The following is a 24,620-nucleotide window of genomic DNA, read 5'->3' as shown; positions in this document are numbered from 1 at the left end:
TGTATAAAATTCAGAAAAGCTCATTATCCACCAGCCAACCCTTCAGATGGAGAAGCAGTAGGACTAGTACTTTGCTACAGCTCCTAAGACACCCCTCTCGCCATGTTGTCCACAGCCTCAAAGGTTGACAAAGCGATAAAGCACAGGGGTTAGGAGGTCAGGCTCAGAGCTGGTTCATAGCTGGGAACCCTGTGTCTCCACCACCCACCAGCTGGGTGACCTTGGGGAACTTATTTACCCTCTTACCCTCTGATTCCTCATCCGTAAATTGTTTTAAATGTATTTATTTTTTATACAATTTTTAAAGGTTACACTCCAATGACAGTTATTACAGAATATTGACCGTATTCCCTGTGTCATACAATAGATACTTGTAGCCTGTCTTACACCCAATAGCTTGCACCCCTACTCGCCCACCCGAATGTAAATAGTAATTACCTCTCTTAAAGTCTTGTTTGAGGCATACATATGTCGATACTGATAACGTGCTTATAATAGTGTTTGGCCAATAATAAAATTTAGCTACTGATATCCATTATCTACACTGCAGGCTACTAAGGGCAGAAGCCAGAGGATTCCACTTTTGTAGCTCTCTAAATTTTACGAGCATTACCCTGCACACAGATGTTCAGTGACTATTTGTGGAATAAACGCATTCCATGAGAACCAAAGAAAACTGAGGTAACTACTTAGATCTAAGTCTGCACCCAGTGAAAACCCATTGGACTAGACAGCTTCCATATTCCTTTTCTTACCTCCAGTGAAAACCCATTGGACTAGACAGGTTCCATATTCCTTCGCTTACCTCCAGTGAAAAGGAATTCACAGGAGTTGTTCCAGAAAACACACAGCATGCAAGCTACTCCTTCCCTCATTGGATCCTTCCTCCCCTCCTCCTTCTCTTTCTTCCAACTATTTTCACTGAATCCCTACAGTGTTCCAGGCACTCTGCTAAGCCATGGAGAGTCCACTACTTAATGTAACACAGTCCAAGAGTCCACGAAGCTTCCAATCAAGCTGATGTTACAACGTACGATATACATACAAATACCCACATACTGAAGGTCAAACATTGTGAGGTCCTTTTACAAACACAATCTTACTTTATTCTCCCCCAATGGCATTAAATGTGTGTGCATGTGACAATTCAATTATATACGCTGAGAATAACAGAAAGTGAGAAAAATAGAAAACCTACGTGTGATTCTTCCTACACCCGCTTTTATTTATTTTTTTTTCGGTACGCGGGCCTCTCACTGTTGTGGCCTCTCCCTTTGCGGAGCACAGGCTCCGGACGCGCAGGCTCAGCGGCCATGGCTCACGGGCCCAGCCGCTCCGCGGCACGTGGGATCTTCCCGGATCGGGGCACGAACCCGTGTCTCCTGCATCGGCAGGCGGACTCTCAACCACTGCGCCACCAGGGAAGCCCCTTACACCCCCTTTTAAACCAGACTTTGACCTATAAGGACCTAAGGAATAAGCAACAGTGAAATGCAAGGACAGGAAAGAAAATTAGTTCTTTGGTTTTGAGATTCAAAGTGCTCAAGTCCTCGTATTGTAAGTTTAACTGAAGGAATTTTGAAGGTTCATTATGATTAATGGTAGTTTAGGCCGTAAGCACTCTGATTTAGAACTAACCTCTGGATTAGGTACAAACCACTAGACCTTTAACATCTCCATGTCACACATAAGAAATTAAGATCTCAGGAGTTAACATAACTTGCCAAAAGGTTAAATAGCTAGAAAGTGATGACGTCACATTCGAACCAATGTCTAAAAAATTTAGCCATCATAAAACCCTGCTTCTGAAATGTCTATTTCTTTATAACGAGCTAAAGTTGGTTTCCTTTGAGTTTCTACTTTAGAGACCCAGAAAGAAAGAATAATTCTCCTCCATCATCTACACAATGGCCCTTTCAGTGCTTACAGAAAGCTCCCACGCCTCCCCCATCACTCACCCCTGGGCCCTTTTGCTTTCCCCTCACTCAGCTGAGCACGTTTCTTCTGTAATCTGATTTCAAGGACCCTCAGCCCCCTGGACACTCTCTGAATGAGCACATTGCAATTTCCCAGTGTGACTTTTATAACCTGGAATGAAACAGAATTCTAGGACACAGTGGCGGAGGGAGGGCTATTCATTATTTGCCCGTTTTATATAGAGACCAGTGTGCGCTGAGTTTCCATTCTTCCGTGAACTCTATTCTTAGAAAACAAGCAGTACAAGTGGGACGAGAAATGACATGTGTCCCCCAGCCTTCATGCGGGAGAGGCTAGAGGGCCTGGTGGGGACTGAGGTCAACTGGGTGCTGTGTAACAGGCTCAGTGGCTATTCAATCCCCGGTGACGTCACCAAGCAGGAATGCAAGCCTACCTCAAGCTTCTTGAGAAAAGCAGAAATCGAGTTTTCTGTTTGAAATGGCCCATTTGTATAGGTCTGCTATCGAAGTTGTCTCTGGTTCAAGGTGCAGCCTCCTTCAGATGCTTCACCCTGAAGAGTAGGCTGAAACAGGAAGAAAACATCTCCTCCCCTGATCTACTGTAGAAAGGGAGCTGAAATCAGGCTTTTATTTCTATCTTAAAGATTGATTTGGCTATGCCTGAGCTAAATCTAAACTCAAGTGCTGTATTAAGAGCAGGGGGATCATGTATGGTAACAGAACTCAGAACTGTTCTGATTTTCCTAAAATGAATTAATAGATTGGAACTTAAGAGATTCTTTTAACAACTTAAAGGAGGACAGGTGATACTGAAACCTCAACATTTTCCCCAGATCTTTTAAGGGCAAAAGGAAAACTCCAACCAGTGTGTTCAAAACACTCAGAAATGTTTGGAGTTCGAGCAGACTCCTGCAAATAGCATGACAGAGCCAGGGACGGGATGCTGGCGTATTTGTAGACACAGCCAAATAAAATTAGAGGAAAAATTAAGATTTTAACTAGCCAACTAACAAAAAGTGGAAAGTGCTTTATAAGAGTTTGCCAAACTGTGGCATTTTTAAAAAAACGTATGAAATTTATTTACTTTTGGCTGTGTTGGGTCTTAGCTGCTGCACGCGGGCTTTCTCTAGTTGCGGCGAGCGGGGGGCTACTTTTTGTTGCGGTGCGTGGGCTTCTCATCGCAGTGGCTTCTCTTGTTGCAGAGCACGGGCTCTAGGCACACAGGCTTCAGTAGTTGTGGCACGTGGGCTCAGTAGTTGTGGCTTGTGGGCTCTAGAGCACAGGCTCAGTAGTTGTGGTACACGGGCTTAGCTGCTCCACAGCATGTGGGATCTTCCCAGACCAGGGCTCGAACCCGTGTCCCCTGCATTAGCAGGCGGATTCTTAACCACTGCGCCACCAGGGAAGTCCCCAAACGATGGGATTTTTAACGCTGGTAATACTTAACATTATTTTAGGTGATGCGTAGATGAATTTGTCTTTGGTTTCTTTTTTTTTAACTTTTAACATTTTAATGTGTATTAAGAAATATAACACACAAAACTCATGTCTTCATGGATTATAGATTTGGAGCGTGGCTAAATATAGGGTGTTTTAAAGTCTAAAAGGTGAATTAATTCACATGTACAACAGCACAGACAGACTTGGAGGGTATTACGCTAGTGAAGTAAGTTAGACAGAGACAAATACTGTATGTTATCACTTATATGTAGAATCTGAACAATAAAACAAACTAGTGAGTATAACAAAAAAGAACTCACAGATACAGAGAACAAACTAGTGGTTACCAGTCGGGAGAGGGAAGGGGGTAGTGGCAATCTAGGGGAAGGGGACTAAGAGGTACAAACTACTATGTATAAAATAAATGAGCTACAAGGGTATATTATACAGCACACAGAATATAGCCAATAGTTATAATAACCATAAATGGAGCATAACCTTTAAAAATTGTGCAGCACTATGTTGTACACCCGAAACTTATATAATATTGTACATCAACTATACTCCAATTAAAAAATAAAAGGTGAATTAATTAAAAAAAATAATAAGTACACAAAGGCACAATGTTATGTGCAGTCCAGTTGGCAAAAACTGTGACGGTGGTGTGAGAATGCATTATCCCCCGAGAGGGTTTTTTCTGCTAATGTGCAAGCTGTCTATTCCAGGGGGAGGGAAGCAGTGTCGCCAGCTGCAGCTCCCTCCCGATCCCGGGCGAGTCCCTGTCATCACTCACTCCTAATCGGGGCCAGCTTGGCCTCCAGCCCTTTGGAGCCTGGGATGCTCAGATCAAGACCCTGGACAGAAGGCGGCGAGGGGGTGGAGAAAACAAGTAAACCATTAGATCTGTAGATAAACAGAGACAAACAGCTACAGACTGACAGAGAGAGAAAGAGAGGCTGAAAGATGCTTAGAGGCAGAGACAGAGAGAAAGACAGAGACTTGAAGTAGAAGGAAATAAAGACAAAGGAAGGCAGAGAACATTCTAGTGTAAACTTGGATCTAGTTCACCTGTGTTTCTCTGACCTGTGCTTCCAACAATTCAGTCTGGGCTTCACACACCCCGGCTCCAACCGCTTAAAAATAATTACCCAAGTGCTTACTTTTCATTCCTTCCCTGTACCTGCAACTCTTAGCACTTGAGCAAACTCTGCTTCATCTCCACTGTACCCTATTAATAGCATTCTTTTGTTGTCGGAAGAAATCTTCTTACCCAGTTTGGGCTGAATTAAAATTTCATAAAACATCAGGTTGTCATAGGACTAACAAGCACATGACAGCTGTTTAATTAAAATTTAAACTTGATTAGTTGGCTCTACAGAGAGACACACTCCAAAGGGAAAGCATAAAACTGTGAAAAATCAATCCTTGAAATAAAGACTTTATTTAAATAAGTAGTAGAAGCTGTAAATTGGTCGGTGCCATGGGGGTTCCAACGGCTAGTCTTGGGCTGAGACCTCTGTCGCTCACACAGGCCCCATCTCTGTCTGCCTCTTGGCTGTACTGGGAGCCCCTTCAAGGTAAAGAATGGGTATAAATTAATTTTGTAAGTCGGAGCGTAGTAAAGGGCTTTAAAGTGAGAGGGAGCTTCAAAACAAAACACAAAGTATCACAGCAACCTCTCATTTCTCACAGATGCAACTGTCTGAGATTGAGGTACTAAGTGGGAGTAACTTGGAGGAAGGACAAACCCTGCTGTCTCCTCCTTTAAACCTGGACCTGCCACGGTGACCCAAAACCCGACATCTAAGATGCATCTTAGATCATGAATAATGAAAAACCATTTGCGGAATAAACTACTGCAGAAAAGCAAAGCAGAGCAAAGAAGACAAAACAAAACAACGTCCTTTAGGGAAAATTTGAGAGAGAACTCTGATCCCTCTCGTTCCCCCAAAACAATTTAATTTCTTTCTTTTAAATAAGAAAATGGCAAAGACATACAGATGGCCGGCCAACAGGTACACGAAGATGTGCTCAACATCACTAATCATCAGGGAAATGCAAATCAAAACCACACTGAGGGCTTCCCTGGTGGCGCAGTGGTTGAGAGTCCGCCTGCCGATGCAGGGGACGCGGGTTCGTGCCCCGGTCCGGGAGGATCCCACATGCCGCAGAGCGGCTGGGCCCGTGAGCCATGGCCGCTGAGCCTGCGCGTCCGGAGCCTGTGCTCCGCAACGGGAGAGGCCACGCAAAAAAAAGAAAAAAGAAAAAAAACCACACTGAGATACCAGAAGGGCTATCATCAGACTGTAACAAACATCAAGTGCTGGCCAGGGTGGGAGACAAGGGAACCCTCGTGCACTGGAATGTAGGAACGTAGATTGGTGCAGCCACTGTGGAAAACAGGATGCAGGTTCCTCAGAAAATTTAACATAGAATTACCAGAGGATACAGCAATTCCACTTCTGGAAATATATCCAAAGGAAACAAACACACTAACTCATAAAGATATATGCACCTTCATGTACATACCAGCATTATTTATAGTAGCCAATATATGAAAACAACCTAAGTGTCCATGGATGGATGAAAGGATAAAGAAGATGTGTACACACACACACACACGATGGAATATTACTCAGCTATAAAAATAATAAAATCTTGCCATTTGCGACAACATGGGTGGAACTTGAGAGCATTATGAAATAAGCGAAATAAGTCAGACAGATAGACAAATACTGTATGATCTCACTTACATGTAGAAACAAAAAACGTCCAAAACCTCAAGCTCATAGATACAGAGAACAGATTGCTGGTTGCCAGCGATGGGGTGGTCAGGGGTGGGAGAAATGCGTGAAGGGGTTCAAAAGGTAATAAACAAACAGATAGATAAATAAATGTAAGTGTTAGGCTTTGGGAAATGAAGTGTGTACATTTTCCGCTAACATGGACTCAGGCAATTATCAAATTCAATGGAAAACAGATACACTATGTCCAACAGAGAAAGTCAAAGTACATGCAATAAAAGAATGGGTGGGTCAAATGTCATGCTCAAATCTTAAAAGACTGCACATACTTCTGCAATAAACAGACACAAAATTGGATTTTGGGGGATGGGCGAATATTTGAATAGGATAAGGAGTTTACATGATGTAGAATAACCAGGCCACTTACACTTTTTAATAAAGCTGTAAAAAGAAGAAAGAAAATAATAAGGAACAGGATTCTTTGAAAATTATACTCTCAATAAATTATATATAATTCTATACTATAAATTATATAACTATTTCTTCCTCATTGAACTCACCAAAAGGAAACGTGAAGTTAGGGGGAGCTGGACAGATCAGAGATACTATGAGAGAATTCTAATGCTTCATCTAAAAATAAAAATTATGATGACAGTGATGACAAGCATCTTTTGTGTGATAAATTATTCACTACCTTTTCCTTCAGATAGAAAAGTAAAGCACTATTAATCGGGTTAGCCAGCTTAACATATAAATCACAGGCTTTGCCAAATTATTATAATTCAAAGAAATTCTGACGTGCTTTTCATACATTTACACATAATATTTCAGGACACAGATATATATTAAAGAAATTGCTTTGGCTGCAAAGCTGTTTTCATTTTCCCACATCACATCAAATCCAACCCTATCATTTCTTAAGTCTTAGAGCGGTGCTGCCCAATAGGACTTTCTGCAATGATGAAAATGTTCTAGCCTCTGTTTATCAAAGCAGAGTTGTGGCTACTGAACACCTGACACGTGGCTAGAAGGACTGAGAAACAAAATTTTTTAATGATTCGAATGTAAATTGCCACATGTGATCAGTGGATACTGTCCTGGATAGTACGGGGGTGGGTAAATGCCACTCTTTCTTCTTTAACAAAAGAGAAGGAAACCATTGTTTTGTTTGGTTGCTTGCTTTTCTTATTTCACAAAGGAGTCTTAAAATGCAGAAGGACGGATTGGCCAATGCAGGTGTCTCTTTTTCTTAAATGCAAATCATGGCATTCAGCAATTTACAAACGCTTAGTAATCTGGAAGGTTTTACTATTGCTTTCAAAGAATTTATGCTGGAATAGGATGCCTGTCTACTTTTATAAGAGGAATGGACCATTAATTTAGCACTGTCCAAGAAGTAATTCTTTCCTCTTCGATACTAATAATCACATGCTCTTATCTAAAAGGGGCCACCAGCTGGGATGCAGGGGTCAACAGGAATTGAAGGCTTTAAATGCCTTTGTTTTGGGGTGTGTGCCAGCTGTGCTAGCCTCTGCTAGAGATGGAAATGAGAAGAAATAGTATTTAAACGGGGGCAAGGTACCAAAAGCAGTTTGGTAATTTCTGTCAGGTGTGTAGCTCATGGACACGAACTCATAAATTCCATTTGAAGGGGGGACCTCAGGCCAGCAATTTTAGTTACTTTATTCGAGTTGATCCTGCTACTGGACAGGGCAAAAAAAATCCATGCTCTCACTTGATACTTCAATTTATTTATTTATTTTTTTAATTATTTATTTATTTATTTAGGCTGCGCCAGGTCTTAGTTGTGGCAGGCAGGATCTTCACTACAGCATGCAGGCTTCTTAGTTGTGACATGCATGTGAGATCTAGTTCCCCGACCAGGGATCCCCTGCTTTGGGAGCGTGGAGTCTTACCCACTGGACCACCAAGGAAGTCCTGATACTTCAATTTAAAGACTTGTGTCAGACATTGGGAGGCAGTGGATGCATGACTGAAGGATAGAAGCAAAATTACCAAACCTAGTGATTAGGGTGTATAATGCATTCACACAGAATCTGTCTTCAAAAAACAAACAAATAAAAACCCTATCCTTAGAAAGAAGAACAAAGCTGAAGAATTCACACTTCCTGACTTCAAAATATATTACAAAACTATAGTAATCAAATCAGCATGATGCTGACATAAGGACAGACACATGGAACAATGGAACAGGATAGAGTGCTCAGAAATAAACCCATGCGTCAGTCAACTGATCTTTGACAGGGGAGCTGAGAACACACAACAGGGAAAGGATAGTCTCTACAACAAATGGTGTTGGGAAAATGATATCCACATGCAAAAGAAGGAAATGCAACCCCCATCTTCCACTATACACAAAAATCAATTCAAAATGAAATAAACACCTAAACATAAGACCTGAAACTCCTTGAAGAAAATATAGGGGACAAGGATGACCTCAGAAGGATGGAGGCCAGGAGGTCCCTGTGCTCATTTCCCTCACAAAAACAATAAAAATGGTAGAGAACCATAACCAACAAAAAATAGCTCTGGGAAAGCTCTGAGTTACAACAAAGAAGCAGTAGAAATGCTGCAGAATTCAAAACCCAGAATGGCTGTGTAGAAAAGCCAAGGAAGCATTTTACCTGTGTCACCCCAACCCCAGCCCAGTGCCACTCAATGCCAAGAGGGATCCCCTTGGAGGGATTTCACCCACAGGGAAAAGGGGGAAGGGGAACCCTACCAGCCTCAGCACCATGGACATTTGTGGCCTTTGCTACCGAGGACACACCAAGGCCCCAGTCCTCACCAACGCTGAGCCCAGATGACAGAGCAGGTGAGTCCCTGCCTCTGTATCTTCTCTCTGGGGCTGGAGCTGGGGCTGTGCTGGGACCTGCCCACAGAGCCCCAGGGGCTGCTGTGCCCCCTCCCCACGATTGGGCTGCCATGGCGCACTGCCACCTGTGGGACCTGAGCTGTCACTGCTCTGTACCCCACTCCATCACCACCCCCAGAGCCCAAGTCTGATCTGCCCCTCAGGGGACCAGCTGCTTCTTCTCTGCACCATTCTGGTACAAAAATAAATAAAAAATAAATATCAGAAACAATGAAACCCTGTAAATGTGTATGTGTGTGTGTGTATACATATATATATGCAGATGGCTGCATATATTTCTCTTTTTTTTGAACTTTATTTATTTTTTTATACTGCAGGTTCCTATTAGTTATCTATTTAATACATATTCATGTATATATGTCAATTCCAATCTCCCAGTTCATCCCACCACCACCCCCCTGCCACTTTCCCACCTTGGTGTCCATATGTTCATTCTCTACATCTGTGTCTCTATTTCTGCCCTGCAAACCAGTTCATCTGTACCATTTTTCTAGGTTGCACATACATGAGTTAATATACAATATTTGTTTTTCTCTTTCTGACTTGCCTCACTCGGCATGACAGTCTCTAGATCCATCCACGTCTCTACAAATGACTCAATTTCGTTCCTTTTTATGGCTGAGTAATATTCCATTGTATATATGTACCACATCTTCTTTATCCATTCATCTGTCAATGGGCATTCAGGTCCTGGCTAATGCAACAGTGCTGCTAATGCAACAGTATGTCCTGGCTAATGCAACAGTGCTGCAATGAACTTTGGGGTGCATGTGTCTTTTTGAATTATGGTTTTCTCTGGGTATATGCCCAGTATTGGGATTGCTGGGTCATATGGTAAGCCTAGTTTTAGGGTTTTTTTTGCAGCATGCGGGCCTCTCACTGTTGTGGCCTCTCCCATTTGCGGAGCACAGGCTCCGGACGCGCAGGCTCAGCGGCCATGGCTCACGGGCCCAGCCGCTCCACGGCATGTGGGATCTTCCTGGACCAGGGCACGAACCCATGTCCCCTGCATCGGCAGGCGGACTCTCAACCACTGCGCCACCAGGGAAGCCCTCCTATTTTTAGTTTTTTAAGGAACCTCCATACTGTTCTCCATAGTGGCTGTATCAATTTACATTCCTACCAACAGTGCAAGAGGGTTCCCTTTTCTCCACACTGTCTCCAGCATTTGTTGTTTGTAGATTTTCTGATGATGCCCAGTCTAACTGGTGTGAGGTGATACCTCATTGTAGTTTTGATTTGCATTTCTCTAATAATGAGGGATGTTGAGCAGCTTTTCATGTGCTTCTTGGCCATCTGTATGTCTTCTTTGGAGAAATGTCTATTTAGGTCTTCTGCCCATTTTTGGGTTGGGTCGTTTGTTTTTTTAATATTGAGCTGCATGAGCTGTTTATATATTTTGGAGATTAATCCTTTGTCTGTTGATACATTTGCAATTATTTTCTCCCATTCTGAGGGTTGTATTTTCATCTTGTTTATAGTTTCCTTTGCCGCACAAATGCTTTCAAGTTTCATTAGGGCCCATTTGTTTATTTTTGTTTTTATTTCCATTGCTCTAGGAGGTGGATCAAAAAAGATCTTGCTGTGAGTTATGTCAAAGAGTGTTCTTTCTGTGTTTTCCTCTAAGAGTTTGATAGTGTCCAGTCTTACATTTAGGTCTTTAATCCATTTTGAGTTTATTTTTGTGCATGGTGTTGAGGAGTGTTCTAATTTCATTCTTTTACCTGTAGCTGTCCAGTTTTCCCAGCACCACTTATTGAAGGGACAGTCTTTTCTCCATTGTATATCCTTGCCTCCTTTGGCATAGATTAGTTGACCATAGGTGCGTGGGTTTATCTCTGGGCTTTCTATCTTGTTCCATTGATCTATGTTTCTGTTTCTGTGCCAGTACTATATTGTCTTGATTACTGTAGCTTTGTAGTATAGTCTGAAGTCAGGGAGTCTGATTCCTCCAGCTCTTTTTTTTTCCCTCGAGATTACTTTAGTTATTTGGAGTCTTTTGGGTCTCCATACAAATTTTAAGATTTTTTGTTCTAGTTCTGTAAAAAATGCCATTGGTAATTTGATAAGGTTTGCATTGAATCTGTAGATTTGGGTAGTATAGTCGTTTTCACAATATTGATTCTTCCAATCCAAGAACATGGTATATCTCTCCACCTGTTTGTGTCATCTTTGATTTCTTTCATCAGTGTCTTATAGTTTTCTGAGTACAGGTCTTTTACCTCCTTAGGTAGGTTAACTCCTAGGTATTTTATTCTTTTTGCTGCAATGGTGAATGGGATTGTTTCCTTAACTTCTCCTTCTGATCTTTCGTTGTTAGTGTATAGAAATGCAAGAGATTTCTGTGCATTAATTTTGTATCCTGCAACTTTGCCAAATTCATTGATTAGCTCTAGTAGTTTTCTGGTAGAATCTTTAGGATTCTCTATGTATAGTATCATGTCATCTGCAAACAGTGACAGTTTTACTTCTTCTTTTCCAATTTGGATTCCTTTTATTTCTTTTTCTTCTCTGATTGCTGTGGCTAGGACTTCCAAAACTATGTTGAATAACAGTGGTGAGAGTGGACATCCTTGTCTTATTCCTGATCTTAAAGGAAATGCCTTCAGTTTTTCACCATTGAGAATGATGATTGCTGTGGGTTTGTTGTATATGGCCTTTATTATGTTGATGTAGATTCCCTCTATGCCCACTTTCTCAAGATTTTTTTTATCATAAATAGGTGTTGAATATTGTCAAAAGCTTTTCTGTATCTATTGAGATGACCATATGGTTTTTATTCTTCAATTTGTTAATATGGTGTATCACATTGATTAATTTGCTTATATTGAAGAACCCTTGCATCCCTCAGATAAACCCTACTTGATCATGGTATATGATTCTTTTAATGTGTTGTTGGATTCTGTTTGCTAGTATTTTGTTGGGAATTTTTGCATCTGTATTCATCAGTGATATTGGTCTGATATTGGTCTTTTTTTGTAGTATCTTTGTCTGGTTTCAGTGTCAGGGTGATGGTGGCCTCCTAGAATGCGTTTGGGAGTGTTCCTTCCTCTGCAATTTTTTGGAAGAGTTTGAGAAAGATGGGTGTCAGCTCTTCTCTAAATGTCTGATAGAATTCACCTGTGAAGCCATCTGGTCCTGGACTTTTGTTTGTTAGAAGATTTGTTTTTTCTTTTTTTTGAGGTACGTGGGCCTCACACTGTTGTGGCCTCTCCCGTTGTGGAGCACAGGCTCCAGACGTGCAGGCTCAGCAGCCATGGCTCACGGGCCCAGCCGCTCCGCGGCATGTGGGATCTTCCTGGACCGGGGCATGAATCCATGTCCCCTGCCTCAGAAGGCAGACTCTCAACCACTGTGCCACCAGGGAAGTCTCTGTTGGAAGATTTTTAATCACAGTTTCAATTTCATTGCTTGTAATTGGTCTGTTCATATTTTCTCTTTCTTCCTGGTTCAGTCTTGGAAAATTATACCTTTCTAAGAATTTGTCCATTTCTTCAAGGTTATAACCTTGGAAGGTATAGCCTTGGAAGGTTATATCTTTCTAAGAATTTGTCCATTTCTTCCATTTTTATTGGTATAGAGTTGCTTGTAGTAGTTTCTTATGATGCTTTGTATTTCTGCGGTGTCCGTTGTAACTTCTCCTTTTTCATTTCTAATTTTATTGATTTGAGTCCTCTCCCTCTCTTTCTTGACGAGTCTGGCTTAAGGTTTATAAATTTTGTTTATCTTCTCAAAGAACCAGCTTTTAGTTTTATTGATCTTTGCTATTGTTTTCTTTGTTTCAGTTTCACTTATTTCTGCTCTGATCTTTATGATTTCTTTCCTTCTACTAACTTTGGGTTTTGTTTGTTCTTCTTTCTCTAGTTCCTTTAGGTATAAGGTTAGATTGTTTATTTGAGATTTTTCTTGTTTCTTAGGTAGACTTGTATTGCTATAAACTTCCCTTAGAACTGCTTTTCCTGCATCCCATAGGTTTTGGATCGTCGTGTTCTCATTGTCATTTGTCTCTAGGTATTTTTTGACTTCCTCTTTGATTTCTTCAGTGATTTCTCGGTTATTTAGCAATGTATTGTTTAGCCTCCATGAGTGTGTGCTTTTTACGGTTTTTTTTCCCTGTAATTGATTTCTAATCTCATAGCGTTTTGGTCAGAAATGATGCCTGATATGATTTCAATTTTCTTAAATTTACTTAGGCTTGATTTGTGACCCAAGATGTGATCTATCCTGGAGAATGTTCCATGTGCACTTGAGAAGAAAGTGTATTCTGCTGCTTTTGGATGGAAATTCCTGTAAATATCAATTAAATCTATCTGGTCTATTGTGTCATTTGAAGTTTGTGCTTCTTTATTCATTTTCTGTCTGGATGATCTGTCCATTGGTGTAAGTGAGGTGTTGAAGTCCCCCACTATTATTGTGTTACTGTCAATTTCCTCTTTTATAGCTGTTAGCATTTGCCTTATGTATTGAGGTGCTCCTATGTTGGGTGCATATATGTTTATAATTGTTATATTTTCTTCTTGGATTGATCCGTTGACCATTATGTGGTGTCCTTCCTTGTCTCTTGTAACATTCTTTATTTTAAAGTCTATTTTATCTGATACGACTATTGCTATAGCAGCTTTCTTTTGATTCCCATTTGCATGGAATATCTTTTTCCATCCCCTCACTTTCAGTCTGTATGTGTCCCTAGATCTGAAGTGGGTTTCTTGTAGACAGCATATATATGGGTCTTGTTTTTGTATCCATTCAGTGAGCCTGTGTCTTTTGGTTGGAGCATTTAATCCATTCATGTATAAGGTAATTATCAATATGTATGTTCCTATGACCATTTTCTTAATTGTTATGGGTTTGTTTTTGTAGGTTCTTTTTTTCTCTTGTGTTGCCCACTTAGAGAAGTTCCTTTAGCATTTGTTGTAGAGCTGGTTTGGTGGTGCTGAATTCTCTTATTTTTGCTTTGTCTGTAAAGCTTTTGATTTCTCAGCTGAATCTGAATGAGATCCTTGCCAGGTAGAATAATCTTGATTGTAGGTTCTTCCCTTTCATCACTTTAAATATATCATGCCACTCCCTTCTGGCTTGTAGAGTTTCTGCTGAGAAATCAGCTGTTAACCTTATGGGAGTTCCCTTGTATGTTATTTGTTGTTTTTCCCTTGCTGCTTTTAATAATTTTTCTTTGTCTTTAATTTTTGTCAATTTGATTACTATGCATCTCAGCATGTTTCTCCTTGGGTTTATCCTGACTGGGACTCTGTGCTTCCTGGACTTGGGTGGCTATTTCCTTTCCCACGTTAGGGAAGTTTTCGACTATTATCTCTACAAATATTTTCTCGTGTCCTTTCTCTCTTTCTTTTCCTTCTGGGACCCCTATAATGTGAATGTTGGTGCATTTAATGTTGTCCCAGAGGTCTCTTAGGCTGTCTTTATTTCTTTTCATTCTTTTTTCTTTATTCTGTTACATGGCAGTGAATTCCACCATTTTGTCTTCCAGGTCCCTTTCCATTCTTCTGCCTCAGTTATTCTGCTATTGATTCCTTCTAGTGTATTTTTCATTTCAGTTATTGTATTGTTCATCTCTGTTTGTTTGTTCTTTAATTCTTCTAGGTCTTTGTTAAACATTTCTTGCATCTTCTTGATCTTTGCCTCCATTCTTTTTCCGAGGCCCTGGATCATCTTCACTATCATTATTCTGAATTCTTTTTCTGGAAGGTTGCCTATCTCCACTTCATTCAGTTGTTTTATCTTGTTCCATCATCTGGTACAAAGTCCTCTGCCTTGTCATCTTGTCTATCTTCCTGTGAATGTGGTTTTTGTTCCACAGGCTGCAGGATTGTAGTTCTTCTTGCTTCTGCTATCTTCCCTCTGGTGGATGAGGCTATCTAAGAGGCTTGTGCAAGCTTCTTGATGGAAGGGACTGGTGGTGGGTAGGGCTGGGTGTTGCTCTGGTGGGCAGAGCTCAGTAAAACTTTAATCCACTTGTCTGCTGATGGGTGGGGCTGAGTTCCCTCCCTGTTGGTTGTTTGGCCTGAGGCAACCCAACACTGGAACCTACCTGGGCCCTCTGGTGGGGCTAATGGTGGACTCTGGGAGGGCTCATGCCAAGGAGTACTTCCCAGAACTTCTGCTGCCAGTGACCTTGTCCCCACAGTGAGCCACAGCCATCCCCCACCTCAGCAGGAGACCCTCCAACACTAGCAGGTAGGTCTGGTTCAGTCCCCTGTGGGGTCACTGCTCCTCCCCTGGGTCCCGATGCCCACAGTAGTTTGTGTGTGCCCTCCAAGAGTGGAGTCTCTGTTTCCCCCAGTCCTGTCAAAGTCCTGCAGTCAAATCCCACTAGCCTTCAAAGTCTGATTCTCTAGGAATTCCTCCTCCCGTTGCCGGACCCCCAGGTTGGGAAGCCTGACGTGGGGCTCAGAACCTTCACTCCAGTGGGTGGACTTCTGTGGTATAAGTGTTCTCCAGTCTGTGAGTCACCCACCCAGCAGTTATGGGATTTGATTTTATTGTGATTGCGCCCCTCCTACTGTCTCATTGTGGCTTTTCCTTTGTCTTTGGATGTGGGCTATCTTTTTTGGTGAGTTCCAGTGTCTTCCTGTTGATGATTGTTCAGCAGTTAGTTGTGATTCCAGTGCTCTCACAAGAGGGAGTGAGAGCACGTCCTTCTTCTCCGCCATCTTGAACTAATCTCTCTGAATACATTTCTATAGACATGAAGAAAATTACAGAAGGATACACACAGGGTGGGATACATTGCATATGTGGGGGATTAGAAAAACTGGGAGAACAAAAACAACAATAAATGAAAGAAACAAACCATCTGATTCAATCTGTCTTTTCCCAGAAAAGGAAATTGAGGCCCAGAGACAGGGAGTATTTCACCCAAGGTCACACAGCAAGGTAGACAGGAGTGCAGACCTAACAGAAGTGCTGGTGGAAGAGAAAAACACCCTCAGAGTGAATAGGGCACAGCCTCCCTCAGTCCCCAGCCTGGTGTCCTCACACCCCCCGAATTCCTGTGTTAAGCAGTGTGTTCCCTTCCAAGACAAGACCTCTCACCCCCACCCACCGTCTACCACTGTACCTGAGCAGGTGAATGTTTATCTTCTGTGACCCCCGACCCCCCACCCCAGGCCTGGATGGCTCACCTCCGGCTGGGATCAACCCTGTGGGAGGATGCCGGTGCTAAGAGCAGCAGTGCCCCCTGCATGGGCTTCTTCACCAGAGCAGGAAGCCTGGAAAGAAAGCTCCTGAACCACCGCCTAGATTAGGGCCAGGCCATCCTTGAGGTGGCATCTGGGGAAGCAGTTCTGGGAAGAGGCTGGATTTTCTAAGCAGACACCACCTCAGAGAAGCAGCCACACCTACGCTCAGCCAGCTTCATTGGCTCTGTACACCCACAGCAACACTTCCCTCACCCCAGGCATCCACGTACCGTTCACAGCTCTGCCATCACTGTGTAGCTACTATCACTCGCATCGTATTTTCCTCTCAGTTGCCTTCTTTCTTTATTTGCACTTAAATAAACGTATTCTTAAATAAAGTCTCCCTTTGCATCAATGGAAAATGTCAGTACCACTTGTCATCGATAAAAGAAACTTGAATTTCACGAAAGAAAAACAGGGCTATTCAGTGGAAAGTGGGTCCTGTCGCTTATCCAAGACACTTAAGTAAGCAGCTGTGACTCCTTGAGCTAACAACCAGAAACGACAGGGAGCAGAGTTGACAGTGGTGGCTAAATAATGTAGGCTCACAGACGGTAGCAAAAGCGTCACTCTGCTGTAGATGTCGAAGGTCGGGGAGACTGTGTGTGTGTGTGTGTGTGTGTGTGTGTGTCAGGGGTGTATTCAGGGACTCTCTGGACTTTCCATTCAATGTTGCCATGACCCTAAAACTGCTCTAACAGTTAAAATCTGTTAGAGAGAAAGAGGGAACTGAAAGGGCACTTAACTCCTCTTACAGAGTCCTTGACACAGCTTAAAGCACTGTAGTCTGCGTGGTCCCACTTGGAACGCCACGCGGCACCCTGTCCCGGGGGTGTCAGCAACCGTGGAAACCTCAAAGTCCACGGTCACTCAGCATATTTGGTTCCCCAACAGCACTTTGAAGGGGGTACAAGCATCCCCATTTGGTAAGCCCACGCTGTATGCCTGCGCCCATGTGGACGGTCTGATCACGCCCCCTTCTCCCCTTAGCTCAACCCACCCTGAACACCGACACCTTTGCCGTTCTCGCAACACACCAAACATGACCCGCACCTCAGGGCCTTTGCACTTCCTGCTCCCCCCCGGGAAAGGCTCCCTTCCAGATGAAAACATTGCTCACTCCTTCACTTCCTTCAGCTCTCTGCTCAGGTACCACCTTATCCGAGAAGCTTTCCAGGACCACTTTCATAAAGTGCCACCGTCACCCCCATCACTGTACCCCCCTCCCTGCTTTATTTGTATTTATAATACTTTAAAACCCTGCTATTGCATATATTTTTTATCTATCTATTGTGTACCTCTTCACACTCTAAGGGTTATTAACCTGAAGACACTTGGGAGCCCAGGGATGGATTTCATAATCTTGGGTGCAATAAAAATGATAATTTTATGTCCGTGGACTTCTACTGTAAATGTAACATTTCCCTCAAATATTCTATTATAAATATAGGCAACAAAACATTGTAGTATTAGCAGTGTCTGTGACTTTGTCACCAGGAGAAATCAAAGATATTTTCATATCATATTACAGTTATAACAGAGGTTTCAAAATGTCAGTTATACTCACCACTACTTCAAAATTATAGCAGCTATTAGACCTGCCACTAGAGCTTGTTACTATTACAACATAGTGGGAAAGAAGTGCGTGTTTTACTATTTCACAGATTTTGATGCTGCGTCCTAGCATAATTCGTTCCCTTTGTAATGCTATGTGCTTTATTTTATGCATTTAAAAGCATTAATGTGGGGCTCCCCTGGTGGCACAGTGGTTGGGAGTCTGCCCGCCAATGCAGGGGACACGGGTTCGTGCCCCGGTCCGGGAAGATCCCACATGCCGCGGAGCGGCTGGGCCCGTGAGCCATGGCCGCTGAGCCTGCGCGTCCGGAGCCTGTGAGGCCACAACAGTGAGAGGCCCGCGTACCGCAAAAAAAAAAAGCATTAATGTGAGATGAGTCTACAGCTTCCATCAGACACCAAAAGGATCTGCAGAACAAAAAGGGAGGGTGGGAGGGAGATGCAAGAGGGAGGAGATATGGGGATATATGTATATGTATAGTTGATTCACTTTGTTATAAAGCAGAAACTAACACACCACTGTAAAGAATTATATTCCAATAAATATGTTTAAAGAAAAGAAAAGATACTACAGCACTAAGCTATTAGTTCTGTGAGGTCAAGGACCACATTTGTTTTGTTTACTGCTCTACCCACTGTGCCTAGGACAGCGCTTGGATGTCATAAGGACCCAGAAAGCATTCACCGAATAACGTACTTAGTGAATTCTGTCAATGAAGAAACTGATGCTTGAAGGATTTGGGTAACTTCACAAGGACACCACAGCTGGGATGTAGAAGAACCAGGATGCAAATGCCTGCCTGGCTTGTCCCACGGCGCATGCTCTCCCAGCCTGAATTCTGCCTGTCAGGGACCATGGTGGGTCCCCCTTTCATCAAACTAGAGCTCTCACAGAATTGCACGCAGACACAGCAGCTGTTCTGTATGAATAAGCATGTGTGTTTGAAAACTACAGTCTGGATGCACCTACGATCAGACCTCCCTGCTTTAACCCCTTCCTATCACAGTGGTGGATGATAAAACTAGAGATACACAGGGTCTCCCCAGAGCACAGAACCCAAAACGCACATCGCCTGCGGTGAGGCAGGCGCGCGCGCTTAGCGAAAGCCTGGCAACGACGCGGCTCCTTCTACAATTTATCCTGTCCACTAATCACCAGGGGCTCTGACGTGCCCTCTGAGCCGGGCAGTATCACCCCCGGAACCGGGTGGGAATGTTGAGGCTCAGGGAGATGGAGAGACTCGCCCAGTGCCTGTAGCCTGTAAGGGGCAAAGCAGGCACTTGAAGCTAGGTTTTCCCGAATCCCAAAACCATCCACTTAAGGAGGGCTTCTCTCCTGCTTCTCGTCCAGCCTATCTGCTCTTCAACCTGCCCTGCCCAGAGACAGACAACAGCCGAAGTGACAACCGGGCCCATGTCTCCATCGGGCCTTAAGCAGCCCCAGGCAGGAGTATCTGCTTCCTAACCTGCCTGCCTCTGCCTTTAGCACAGAGAAACAGCCTGTAATGGAATGACCGAGCTTTCAGCAGCCTGTGCTGGCCATGTGCCTGCTAAGTATTAAGTAAAAGCTGTTGTTTCCCCTGCAGACATCTCTGTTTGGATCTGTATACATCATGTGCTACATCCATGTTTAATTAAACACAGTGAGCTGGCTCAGAGCCCACTGAATGACTGCAAGGTACCATTTCCCATCCTCACCTGCTTTCCTGCTGGAACGTCCCAGGAAGGTGCTGGCTGGGGCAGATCCTACTCACCCTGTCTGATGATGCTGTCAGGACCTGATGCAAGGGCTTTCTCTCTCCTTCTCTCTGTTCTTCATCCCTTCTTCCTTAACAGAAAGAATCGAAAGCGGCAGAGGTATCACTGGCTTTTGTATTCACTCAACAAACCTCATCACTTATTTTGAGTTCTGGCTTTTCCATGCTCCTTGAAAAAGACAAACACACTCTCTTTGGGCTTCGCTTATAAGGGTCAGTGGTCATGAATGGGAATTGCCTGCCAACTGAAAATGTTATTTCTCCGTTTTCAGAGACACCTGTAGAGAGTATGTGAATGAAAAATATTGCCTGCCGTACTGGTAAACACACCATGCTGCAGGCATCAAGCCATCACATTACAGCTGCCTCAGGGGTGAGCCCTGAGGGAAGTCAGCATAGAAACAGGATGCCCTGGGGAGTTCCCTGGTGGCCCAGCGGTTAGGATTCCGGGCTTTCACTGGCATGGCCCGGGTTCAATCCCTGGTCGGGGAACTGAGATCCCACAAGTCACAAGGCTCGGCCCAAAAAAAAAAAAAAGAAACAAACAGGACGCCCCTCCAACAAGCCCTCAGCCACTGCAGTCTCCCCTCGACATGCACCCCGAGGAGACTCCGGATAAGAAAGCACAGGATGCTGGCCCCAGAGAGCTGAGGTGCACATCAAAGGAAGGGTGTCCGTGAGCCTAGACTCTTGCATCTCCCCATACAAAGAAAAGTGCTAAATTCCTTAACGTGAGATATCCGATTTTCTTCCATGAACAGTAATCTTCCGATGTTCCGATGACCTGGTCTTTATTGCAAAAACTCCTGCACATCCTGACTCTTCCCCCTGGCCTCTTCAGAGCAGTCCCTCAGAGCTCTCTGAGACGCTGTGTCCCGGGCTTAAGTCCTCAGTGTTGTCTGCCAAAGAAGACATGAGTCTCAACTTTTAGGTCGTGCTTTCTTTTTTTTAGTCGACAAGTATTAAAAAGAGACTGGAGCCTTCTCCTTAAAGCAGTGGGCTCAGGGCTGCCATCTGAAACATCTCTGGAGAGACAAGGAGCCTGTCCAAGACTCATTCTTAGCAGGACAATTGTTCATCACCACAGCAGGGTTCAGTCCCAAAGAGGAAAGAACGCTAACAGGTTTCTCCTTCTCTCAGCCCCAGCTTCTAATGATTCCCTGATTGGTATTTGCATGGACGTCCTGGTGGCTCAGCAGGCCGCAGGCAGAGACTGCCCTGTCTCCTTTTTTATAATTTCCCTCCAGGCACATAGTACAGCCCTCCTTTAGGTCTAGAAAACTTCATTAGAGGATTAAAATTAGCTGGCTTTTCAGAACTATTTTTTTCAAAGAATTATTTTCTTAAAATTATGTCCCAAGTCCATACTTTTCAGAAGGTGGTAGAATTGATAGAAAAAGGAAGAAATATCCGCTTTCTCCCCCGAAACCTAGCTTGTGTCCAGAGGGACATGGCCTTCCTTACAGGACTCTACAAAGTCGGTCCTTATCTGAGCTAAAGTAAGAGAGTACTTCACCCCGCCACCCCGCTCCTCGGGTCCTTCACGCTGGAAGATGCCTGAGGATCTGCCCAATGATGTCGAGAAATGCCACAAAATAGTAAGATTTTATCGTGTTGTTATTTTGATTATTCGCCAGCAATTCCCCTGATAAAGAACTTGCCTTTAGAAGATAATGGCGACGATGAATAAAGAGCATATACTTAGCATTTTCCAGCACTGTTCTAGGCACTGAATTAACTAATGTCATCTTTGCAACCAACATGTGAACTGAATATTAATACCGATCCCATTTTGCAGATGTGAAAACGAATACACAGACATTTCACAGCTTCTCCAATGGGAGAAGCCTAGTAAGTGGTAGCCAGTTGTCTGTGCACTGAACCTCTAGGCTAGAAAAGTGGTCCAGGCTCAGCTGGAGTGGCTGAAGGAAGAGTCAGTACAGTGTTGGCCGGATGGAAACTGGAACCGCTACTGAGACCCAAACCAGGCCATCGATGTTCACACTCCTAGAGAACAGGATCCATGTTGGAGCTCAATGGAAACCTCTTGACACTAAAGAGAAATTAGCTCAGCCCTTTGTGGAAGGAACAATGCAGAAAGCAGCTCATGCAAGCTGGAGGTCCACAGACCGATTCCAGCCGGTGCAGATACAGAATGATCCAGAGAGTTTCTATAGCCCCCTCACCAAAGGGCTGAATTCACTGTCTTCACCGAGTTCTACTTACAAACCTGAATAAACACTTACACGAGGTCCCTGTATGCAAATTAACCAGAGTGACCACAACATAACATGGTCCTGGGATGATTGGGGCAGGCTCTCTTCACCTGTGTGCCGCTGACCTCTGGGGCCAGACACGATTCCCTGTCATGAAGGGCTGTCCTCTGCAGGGTCGGGTGCTTGCGTGGCCTCTACCCAATGAGTGCCAATAGCAATCTCCTCACCCTCGGGGAGAATGCCAAAGACGTCTGCAGACATCGCCAAGCCTGATCTGGTGGCAGAATCACCCCAGTTGAGAACTTCGATACAGGGGTTTATCATTCTGATAAAGCCACATTCACAGAGGGCTTTACAATCAGAAGAATCCATGAGGTCCAGTATCAGGGAGGTCCAGTCTCCACAATCTGTGAACCCATCTTGATACTGAGCAGGACCCTGTGGGGCTCCTGGGCACGGAAGCCTTTCTGTGTCCCCCGTTTCTTGATTACAGGAAATAGGCTTCATTCAGCCTCCATGACCTTCCCTGAGTTCCAACGGGCAGGTTCAAGCAGTTGTTAGTAAAGGAAGAGATGGGATGCAGAGACAAGGGAGGAGCAGTCAGGAGACAAGAGTGCAGCCTTGGGGCAGGTCCTGGCTCCCCCTCAAGGGATGCACAGAACAATATCTTTGAGCCGTTTTGCAGATACTGAAACCCCCATCAGGTGGGAGAAGTTAACTGTTGGCTGCCCACAAGCACGTAGACCCCAGACCGGTTTGTAATGCACCCAGCTCAGCTCCTGGCCCACAACAGAGCATATATAAATGTTTTCTCCTTTGTAATAATTTCAATTTGTTTTATAATTAATGTAGTCACGATAATACTTCACAATGTTCACTGGCAAATAATAAGTATTTAGATTCATCTGTTCTAGGCCATGAGAAAGGGCTTATAATTAATGGTACTGTTGTGGGAGAAATGTTTGAAGGAATATTAATCTAAACTCTTAAAAATCTGTATTAAACTGAAAAATATTTGTTTTTTTCTTTATAATGTATTAATCTTTAAATATTTTTCTTTACAAAAGTATTGCATGACTACATTTGTGCTATAAAACGCAAGCATTACAGATGAAGTCAGTCTCTCCTGACCTTTCTCCTTCAGTCACCGTCACTTCTGGGTAAGCAGTGTTGTCAGTTTAATGTCTATCCTTTTAGACGTTTCTTTTCACTTATGCACAGAAGGTTGGTGATGCTGACTCCCGATTACGTCCCCACCAACCAATCAGAAGAAGGTCCACGAGTTGACCACGCCCTCCTGTTTGAACCATTGCTGTAAAACTGCTCCCTGCCTCCTCCAGGTTGGGACCCACGGTCTTGAGGGCGTTAGCCCGCTGTGGCCCCCTTTGCCTGGAAAAGCAATGAAGCTATTCTTGTCTACTTTACCCAAAACCCTGTCTCTGAGATTTAATTCAGTCTGGGGTGCAGAGGCTGGATTTGGCTTCAATCTCAGCATTTTGGGTTCCTCTCATGAACTTCCTACAACCATCCTCAACGTTGGGAGGACGCTGTGGGCAGCCACCCACCAGCATCGCCTGCAGTGATGCCCTGGGGCCAGCACGTGGTTCCTTGGGCCCAGAGACTATTTCACACCCTCCTTTCAGCTGTGCGGTGGCTCAGGTGCCCTGTTTCAATGTCTTGGTCAGTGAGGGTAACGGACCCTCAAGTCTTAGCCAGACCAGGTCCCAACTGTACAAGATTTTAAAACAATATGGCAGGACCCTGAGACACGTTTACAGATGCTGCAAGGACCCTGCCAACCACTCCCCGGGGACCCCCAAACCCAGTCCTCGCGGTCCTACACTTAGCATCGTTGTAGCAGCTCTGGAGGCTTCAGAGATGGAAAAAACAAAGAAAAATGCATAGCCTGTGCTCTCTAAGAGGGCTAGGATTGACAAATAACCACCTCCAAAGGTTGCAAATGTACTTTTTGTTTGTTTGCTTGTTGGACGTTTTATAAATGGCCAGTTGGTTTTTGCTTGTCTTAAAAAAGAAATTGGAGGGTCTGGCCATCCTGCACTCCCATCCCCACATATAAACAATCAGTTGGAATCAGTCCTGGTGCCTCTTTTATTTAAATGGAAAAGTGTTCTCTAGGTCATCTGTCTCTGTTATTCCTTAAAATTTTGCTTACACCCCACCCCATTCACTCATCCACCTTACATGCCTGATTCTCAGGAAATTTTATTGTAAGATTCTTGCACTGACGGTGTGTGAAGCCCTGTGCTGAGCACCATGAGAATTTTATGAACATTTGACCACGGTCGCGCCCTCGGGAGCTGATGGTACAGGAGACCCAGTAGTGCCTTAGAAATCTATAGATCAGTGTTCCTCTTTAGTTGAGTTTCACTGCCCTTTACAGTGTGGGGATTCAGAATGGTGAGTCCTCCATGGAGATCCTCTCTCTTCTAAGTTAATCGCAGTTTCCTCCTACCATAGACTCATCACTACGCCGAGCAGGGTCGGTCAGCACACCCTCCTAGAGATGACAGCTGATGCGGCCACACCCGGAGAGGCCAGAGCTCTGGGACCATTTCCTCAAAACTTGGCAGGTCAAAGGAATAGAAAGGTGAGAGCCAGCTTGAAATTCAGCACCAAGGACAGCCTTCTCATACCCTGTCCCAACCCACTACTCAAAAAAAATCTGACTGTTTTGCATGACTACATCTGCAATGTAAATACTGACTAGGCTCGTAAGGGAGAGTCACAGGCAAACTCTGATGTGGACATAAAATCACAGTGTGGAGGCCCCTTCCATCCTAGGAGATTAGACTGTGTTCTGTCCCAGTAGGTTCCCTCTGCCAAAAAGGCAGATTA

General features: G+C 43.9%; 1 long non-coding RNA gene across 4 annotated transcripts in view; it reads right to left on the bottom strand.

The window, feature by feature from the left end:
• Positions 1 to 6,681: 6,681 nt before the first annotated feature.
• Positions 6,682 to 24,620, bottom strand: part of LOC137203976 (uncharacterized) — a 74,025-nt gene continuing 56,086 nt past the window's right edge. For 2 of the 4 annotated variants that reach the window (XR_010933390.1, XR_010933392.1), the window contains 2 exons: positions 19,546 to 19,619; positions 6,682 to 6,751 (listed from right to left, as the gene is read on the bottom strand). This is a non-coding gene — a long non-coding RNA (uncharacterized lncRNA). Of the gene's footprint in view, positions 6,752 to 19,487; positions 19,620 to 24,620 lie in introns of those variants that run through there. The other 2 variants (XR_010933391.1, XR_010933389.1) reach the window with 2 other exon arrangements.

Source organism: Pseudorca crassidens, chromosome 12, assembly GCF_039906515.1.
Source record: "Pseudorca crassidens isolate mPseCra1 chromosome 12, mPseCra1.hap1, whole genome shotgun sequence".
Classification (NCBI taxonomy): Eukaryota; Metazoa; Chordata; class Mammalia; order Artiodactyla; family Delphinidae; genus Pseudorca; species Pseudorca crassidens.
Note: the sequence above shows the minus strand (reverse complement) of the source record. Positions and strands in the feature narration are given on the sequence as shown.